We start from the raw sequence: 8609 nt of genomic DNA on the forward strand, positions 1-8609 counted from the left end.
ATCCTAGAAATAAAACTACTCACTCATGTTTATGAAAACAATAACAAAATCAATATAACAATTCATACTTGGAATGGTTGCAAATAACTAAAAGATGAATCAAATCAATAATAGAGAAAATCAATAAAGAAGATTACCAAATTGAAGAACTTTATTGAACTTACAAATAATCCAATGATTTGATCTTAAATCCAAAGAGAAAAGTAATAAACTAAGGTTGATAAATCACTCTAGAGAGAAAACTATGAAAACAAAAGTTAAACAAAAGGTCCATAATAAACCTAAAACAATTATGAAAAGTATTACAAAAAAAAAGCCCGAAAAATATTAAATGATTGTATCGTGTCAACCGCCCGATCGGCCCACGCATTCCCGATGAAATCGGGCTCAACAATATAGTTTTAGCAGAAAATGGGCCAACGCCCGATGTAATCGGGTCAGACATGCCCGATGCAATCAGGCCTATGCGTTATTTCTTCACTCCTGGCTTCAAGTGCCAAGTCTTCAACTCTTCTTTTGCCCAAATGTCCCGGAAAGTGTCCTCGAGATCTTGGCACTCCTCATCAAACCTATACAATCCACTGTAGTGATCACATTATAGTAGAAAATAGAGAAATAATTCCCTAAAACCTGCAATTCGACACAAATCAAAAAAACCACAACTAGATGGAGAAAGTTAGCATAAAGGGTTCCTAAGAGCACCATTGACATTATTTTTAGCTTATAAGTAGGGGGGGAAACTCTATATAAAACCATAACATCAAATTCCCCAAAGCAAAACCTTTGCTTGTCCCCAAGCAAAGCACAACATGAACATGAATAAAATTGTTTCACCTCCCAAGTAAGAAATTCAGGCTCAAACATTTTCAAATTCAAAATCCTTCAAGCAAGCAAAATTCAAGTTCAGTTGCTCAGATCACCCTGACCACCAATCACCTAAGCAAACCATCAAATGCAGCTGTCCTACATAACATGCAAATCTTGAAAAGGTGCTCATTGAGGTGTCAATCCTCTCAATTTTGTGGCGAGCATAATATGTGTCCGATCGCTCATCAACCTAACCATAATATTCGTTCTTGCTCACACTCTCATGTATTTAGAAAGGTATAATATCGCTCATCCTAATTAGGTCGGCTCAAATAACAAACTTAATCTTTAATTTTGGAAAATTGACTCAATACTATTCCAATAAACAATCAAACACGTGCTCAAGAGGTCTTTCTCAAGGTTGTAATGGGTTCGGGTAAAGGTAAGGAAATTATTTAGGGAATGTAAGAAAAGGGGAGCAAAAATACTAGCAAAGATTAGATTTGGTCGAAACAGCTCTCATGGCCTCAACATCATGACTAAAATAATAACCGACTTTAAAAATCTCACGAACCAACCAATAGTCGTTTCCTTCAGTATAATTTTCAATAATTTTCATGAATCAATTTTTTTTTGAAACTTAATGAGTAAAGATCATGGAGACTTTTCATGAATTATTTTTTTCCTTTTTATTTTTCACTTTACTTTTGCTCTTTTCTTTGTACCAACATAATATTATTTCCAACCAACCCACATAATCAACCACATCATAGTATCTATACCTAACAAATGCTCCCCCAGGATGGGCTTGGGACAATACTCATTGTAAAGGCTCAAGGTGTGTAATGTGTCTTAATTATATACAGACAAAAAGTCATTAGACTCAGCGGGGTGATGGGAAAAAATATTCATTTAACAACTCTGAGGCTTAAAAATTGAACAAATGAACGCCTCTATCTGAGCACATGTCAAAAGTCATCAGAAATCAATAAGAATGCTACGAGGAACTAACACACAAGTATAGGCTGGATATAGACATAAATCCAAATGCCAGAATAAATCTCATAGTCTAACCAGTTCAAGCATGCAGTCAAAGTAGGCGCTTTATCATCAAAATCCACTCAAAATCAAGGCCATCAGAGATCACATCACAACATCCCAATCACAAATTCCCAATTATCCATTATAATGAGTTAAATTATTTTTAAAAGCATATTTTGGGGAACAGGAAAGCAATCAATCCATTTATACTCAACTCATATTTTTGGTGTTTTTTAAAAAATATATCTTTTTTTTTGTTTTTTTGAAAGCAATTAAACTAACTTAACTAACCAAAAAAGCAGTAAAAGCGAGAGAAGTACTTACAGAAATCCTCCCCCAAGCTGAACTTGACAATGGCCGTATTGCAACAAGGGAAAGGAAAGGCACGAATATTAGTCATCCATGTAAGTGTTATCACCATCATCATCCTCACCTTCGTCACCATCATCATCCTTACCTCCGTCACCATCCTCCTCCTCATCATCATCCTCGCCCATGCCAACCCCAGTACTGGATCTCGGTTGCACTAATTCATGAATTTATAGGGATAAAAAAAATCTCTAATTCAAAGGCGTAATATTTGTTCTAATTTAGCTATAATAGACCAAATTGGACTAACATTCATTATATTATAATGATAAGATAAGTCATTTCTCCAACTATATCCTAATAATAGAAAGATTTGACATCAACAACCTTAGGGTGGGGCTTGGATTTTTCCTGCTCAACTTAGGTGGAAAGAATGGAAATAAAACAAGATTAATTCCTGAAATGCCTTTCTGGATATTTCTCAATGCTTCAGCTTGACTATTAACGAAAAGTGAAAGGGATTCTTATTCGTACAGACGGTACTCCGAAATCGAAACAAACATGAAGAAATTAACAATACTTCTTATTTTTGAGTTGTTATGTTGTGTCGGCCGATCAAGATCTTTGGCTTCTACCCTGACCTGATGGAAAAAAAAGGGATCACTTGAAGACTCGTTTTCGCCACGGCTCCAGTGGGTTCCCCTAACCAATTAAGCCATTGGCTAAGAGTCACCAACTCATTCTTCAACGGATACGCTTGTTTTTTTGGGAGGAGGATTGAGAGTTAAGCTCTTTTTATTTGTTTGGTTTTACTATCTCCTTTATTTAAAAAAAAGAGACAAAAATATGAAAAAAGATTTATTTATTAGATCCACTAAAACCAACTTTCGATTCGAAAAACTACAATTTTATATTGGGCATATGCATAGTGATTTTTATGGATAAGATTATCACAAAGTTTTATATGTGGTTGTCTGCACCTATAATTAATAGTGTGGCTACTTAGTCCACAACTAAAATTAATTATTGCATTTTGATGTTACTAACTAATATATCAGGTGTTACTTAAAATAGTTGGAACAACTTATTAGGAGTATTATATTAGGGTTTACTAATAAATATTGACGTGACTTGTCGTCGTCTGTTAGGATTATTATAATCGTAAGGGTTACTTATAATTTCTTAGCTTATTTACCATTGTTAAGGACTACTTATATAAATTAAAGAGGTTACTTATGTCTTAATATAACTAGTTTGTCTTTTATGCATCTGCCACACAGAATATTTGGAGTATAACTTTTCAAAACACTCTTTAGTTTTTATAAAGTACTTCCTCTATTTTTTTACTTCCTTCTCCCGTTTCAAGTTAATTGTGACAATTTTAGTTTTCACGAATTCGAATGAAAAACTTTAAGTACATATATCTCTAATTTTGTATTTGTAAATTTTATAAAAAGTACATATTATAAAAATGCTTATTAAGACGAATTTAACAAGATCCCACATGACTATATTTTTATTCACGTATAAATCACAAATGATGGCCAGAGTGAAATTTGTGAATAGTGTAAAATGTCAAAGTGTCACATTTAATTTGAAATTGAGGAATAACTATATTTCTCTTAAACAGAAATATCATCTACGTATTGTCTCCATCCCAATTTGCAGTGCTTGTTTCTCAGTTTGCATTGGAATTAAGGAAACTATTATTTCTAATAAATATTTGTAGTTTTTGCATTGAAAAATAAATGTCTGCATCGAAAAGTACAAGTATTAAATGTGGCTACAGCTGTTCTGTAACAATCTGAATAAATATTCCTACAACTTTCCATGTAAAAATAAAGACGAAAAGAGGAATAAAAATTGTTTGAGGAAGAAATTTAAGGAATAAAGTACCATGCATTATAAAAAAACATGAGAAACAAGAATATTATTTTAGAGCACTCAAAATCAAATAAAAGTACTATAAATTAGGACGGAGGGAATTACATATTGTTTAAAGATACAATATGTGATTTAGGAGGGATTTTACGGTCTTACCATCTTCATTGTGGTTCTTTTCTTTCTCTCTAACTTTTTTAATTATTGCGCCCTTTCTTTTTATAGCATAAGTTTTTTTTTGGAGGAAGTATATCACAAAATATCGAAAACAAAGAAAATATCATAGCACCCTAATTGTTTCTTTCCTTCTTAAAAAAAACAAAAATATCCAAAACACCCCTCTAATTTCTTCGAAGTTACTTAAGGTGCCACCAATTTACATATATCTCTATTATATAAGAAAACGGGGAGTTATGGTGTCCTCCCTATAATTTTACCGAAGTGCTCATTAGTAAATCAACTACTAACAAACAAAGGAAAAACAGTATCAAACTCAAATATAACATTAAAAAAATAACTTAAATGTTGAAAACAATCAAGTTATAATTGAAATACCAAAATAAAGAAACATTGACTATAAAATTTAGTACATTTATGCTCAAAAAAGTAAAAAGAAATATTATATCAATTAAATATTTTATCAATTTATTTACAAACACAATCAAGAATTACATAAAATTGGAAAATTCAATCAATTAACAAGGTGAAATGATTTATTATTTACACAAAAAACTATTTTAATACAACATAAGAAATCTTAGATAAAATTCACTTAATATTCTTTTATTGTTCTCAAGTTTAATTTAAAAAACTTAAAATAAAGAATAAGTAAAAAAAATAACAACGAAGCAAAGGTTAAGTGATAAAAGACTTAGGCTCTGTTCTTTGGACTGAATAAGTCTAAACTGAACTGAACTGGAATGAATGAGTCTGAATCGAACTAAATTGAATAAGTCTGAAATGAACTTATATGAACTGAACTAGTCTGAGTTGCTCTCATATGAACTGAATTGAATTGAGTATTATTAATTACTACAAGTAGAGTAGTATTTTTATCATCATTAATAATGAAAATAATTAATGATATTAAGGATAATTATAACAATAATGATATTAATACTAATACTAATACTAATAATATGCATAATAATAATATTCTTATGAATTGAGTAATATTTATAATAATTAACAAGTAGAATAATAATGATATGAAGTAATAATATTATTAATATAATATTTTCCTCCAAGATTGTTATTCACAACTCAATATATACAAAATCAATAGCATGTTTCATACCTATTGGTGTACAGTAGTAACAATAGCATGCATGACTCCTAATTATAAGCAACAAAATATTGACTTGCCTAATTTACAAAATACAAAACTATACTTACATATATTTGACTACTCCTATATTTACAAAACTCTATTTGACATATAATTTTAAAAAATATTGCCTTTCAAACTTTTCTTTAATTGCTACATTGTTTAAACTTTTGGAGTTCTTCATCGGCCCACCAAAAAATAATACTCTCTCTGTTTCTGAAAGTTCTTACTACTTTAACCAATTTTCTCTCACAAAACTTTTCTTAATAGAAACAATAAAATAAATCAAAGTAAGTATTACTTTTCCATCTTTTGTTTCTTTCACCAAAAATTACTCTTTTTATCACTTGTCTTCCTTATTTTATATTCGATGGGTCAAAAAATATCCTCCAAAAAGCTAAAAGGTGACATTGTCAAAAATCTTAATAATAATAATAATAATAATAATAATAATAATAATAATAATAATAATAATAATAATAATAATAATATAATAGTAATAATACTACTACTAATAATAATAGTATTAATAATAATAGTAACAATAATAATGGTAATAATAATAATAATAATAATAATAATAATAATAATAATAACAATAATAATAACAATAATAATAATAATAATAATAATAATAATAATAATAATAATAATAATAATAATAATAATAATAATAATAATAATAATAATAATAATAATAATAATAATAATAAGAAGAAGAAGAAGAAGAAGAAGAAGAAGAAGAAAATCAATAAGTTGTACTCTTCTTCTTCTTCTTATTATTATTACCATTATTATTGTTACCATTATTATTAATACTATTATTATTATTATCAATGTTGTTAAAATCGAGATTCTAGTTTGAATCGAAGACAACCTTTAGAATCGAATCGTAAAATTGAATCGTAGAATCGTAAGATTCTACAAACATGTATAATCAAGATATTGCACTCAATCTTCATTGAATATGCTAAAATTATAAGTCAAAAGACCTAAAAATTGGAAAAAATTACCACTATATTGGCAATAACTAACAATATATATCTCTTATTTTCTTTGTTAGCATGATATAAACTTGCGAGGTTTTCGCTAGTCAATAGAAATGTATAGAATCGTCTAGAATCGCAAATCGAATCGTCTACCATATTTTGAATCGTAAAATCGTAAGATTTTAAGATTTGAATCGCGATTTTAATAACTTTGATTTTTATTATTATTATTATTATTATTACTATTATATTATTATTATTATTATATTATTATTATTATTATTATTATTATTAACTGAAATGAATAAGTTTGAACTGAAATGAAGTGAAATGAATTTTCATTTATTCAGTCCAAAAGAACAGAGCCTTAATCTATGAAATTTAGTAAAATAAAATATATAATGTTCACATTTTTACCCCATTTTATTCCCAAAAAAGTTGGAATTTAAGTTTTGTGCGTAATTTGTTAGTCCCATCTTTATTATATAAGCTAAGGAGGAAGCAATAATGTCCTTCTTGGAATTTACTTAATTACCCATCCACAAGATAAATATTACATTCCAAAAAACTTGATTTAAATCCTTCTACATTGCAAAAACTTGCCAGTTTAATAAAATTTAATTGACCTTAATTAACAACGCAATCAATACAAATTGCACAATTATCTTTGACCAAAATAATAAAATCAAAAACTTATCATAACAAAGTAGAGAGGACACTGCAACAAAAAATATACAAAAATAATGTTGAGCTGAACAATACAAAAATCAAAGGTGCTTCTTTTTTTAAAAAAAATATCTATTTCAAACAGAAACTCAAAAAATACATTAGTATTCCCGAATTGCTTTCAACATCTCAATACTCTCAAATTCTGAATACTACACTTTAAATAAAGGTATGTATTTTTGTTTACTTATCTTTTTTGCTCAATAGCATCACTCTATGTTTACAAAAAAAAAAGAATGAGTTAGATGAGAAAATAATGGTCCTCATGAATATTGCAACTATGAGTAACACTTAGTAAGTGAAAGCCATGAATAAAACTTTATTTGATAGCCCACGAAAAAAAAATTCTCAATTGTGCAATAAAATATACCAATCGATGCAAATAATTGATAGAGGTCGGTAATCTCGATAATACATTTTTTTAATTGTAAAATTATATGTTTTTTAAAAAGAGTATAAACAACAAATTTTGAAAAAAAACGTAGAACTCACTGATACCCGTTGATTTTTTTTAAAAAAAATACAGATAAATTAGAATTGCAAAAATTTAATTAAAAGAAGTCCTGAATCCCGTCAAAAAATGTCCTAGATAAATACAATCGAGTTTCAAAACTACAATAAAAAACGAATCTACACGGAAAATTTTCTAAGAATTTCTTTCAATTATATGAAAATTACAATTGTGAAATTTTAGGTTAAAAAAAATCAATTTTTCTTATAACATTAGGAAAAAGACTCATAGTGCTGAGTAAAAGTATAATTCACAGTAAACGCAATTGTAAAATTGAAGATAGATGCACTATAAAATTAGGAAACAAACAAATTTTTTTTTTGCAAAGATTACCTAGCAAATATAAAATAAATACATGTTAATCATAGATTAAGAGTTCGACGATTACCTTCTACTTTATTAAGTTTTCTTGATTACACAAGCATTTTAAATATCAAGCTTCTATGAATTTTCAACCATGATATCTCTTCTTTCATAGTGGAAAATTGCCATTGCCACACAAAACTTAAACAAACAATCATTTAATAGAAATATTCTACAAACTAACTCATAAACCCAACGATGAAAAAATAACCTAAAAAAGAAAACAGAATAGCTCAAGACCCCAAAAAGACTGAAAGAGTTTGTTCATTTCGAAACTCATAAACCCCAAAAAATTCGAAAATCTAACCATTAAATTAAAGATTCCATAAATAAAGAAAACCTTGAAATGAAAAACCAACAAAAACATAACAAAATGGATACCTACAAGACATTGTAGAGTATTATTGTATTGTTTTGGTAAAGAAATTTGAGGGGAAAATGCAATTTTTGAAAGGTAGAAGTAGTACAAAACTACGATCAGAGAAACATTATGAAAAAAGAGAGAAAAACATGATGTTATGTGATTGAAAATGAGGATTTTCGGACTAGGTGAGAGATATAGGTATGAGTGAGTTTAGGATGGTTGATTAAGATTTTAATGTAAAATATTATTTTTTTTGGACTTATTTTCAGTTAATTTCAGTTCAACTACTCT

Source organism: Beta vulgaris, chromosome 9 (genome assembly GCF_026745355.1).
Source record: "Beta vulgaris subsp. vulgaris cultivar EL10 chromosome 9, EL10.2, whole genome shotgun sequence".
In the NCBI taxonomy this organism is placed as follows: Eukaryota; Viridiplantae; Streptophyta; class Magnoliopsida; order Caryophyllales; family Amaranthaceae; genus Beta; species Beta vulgaris.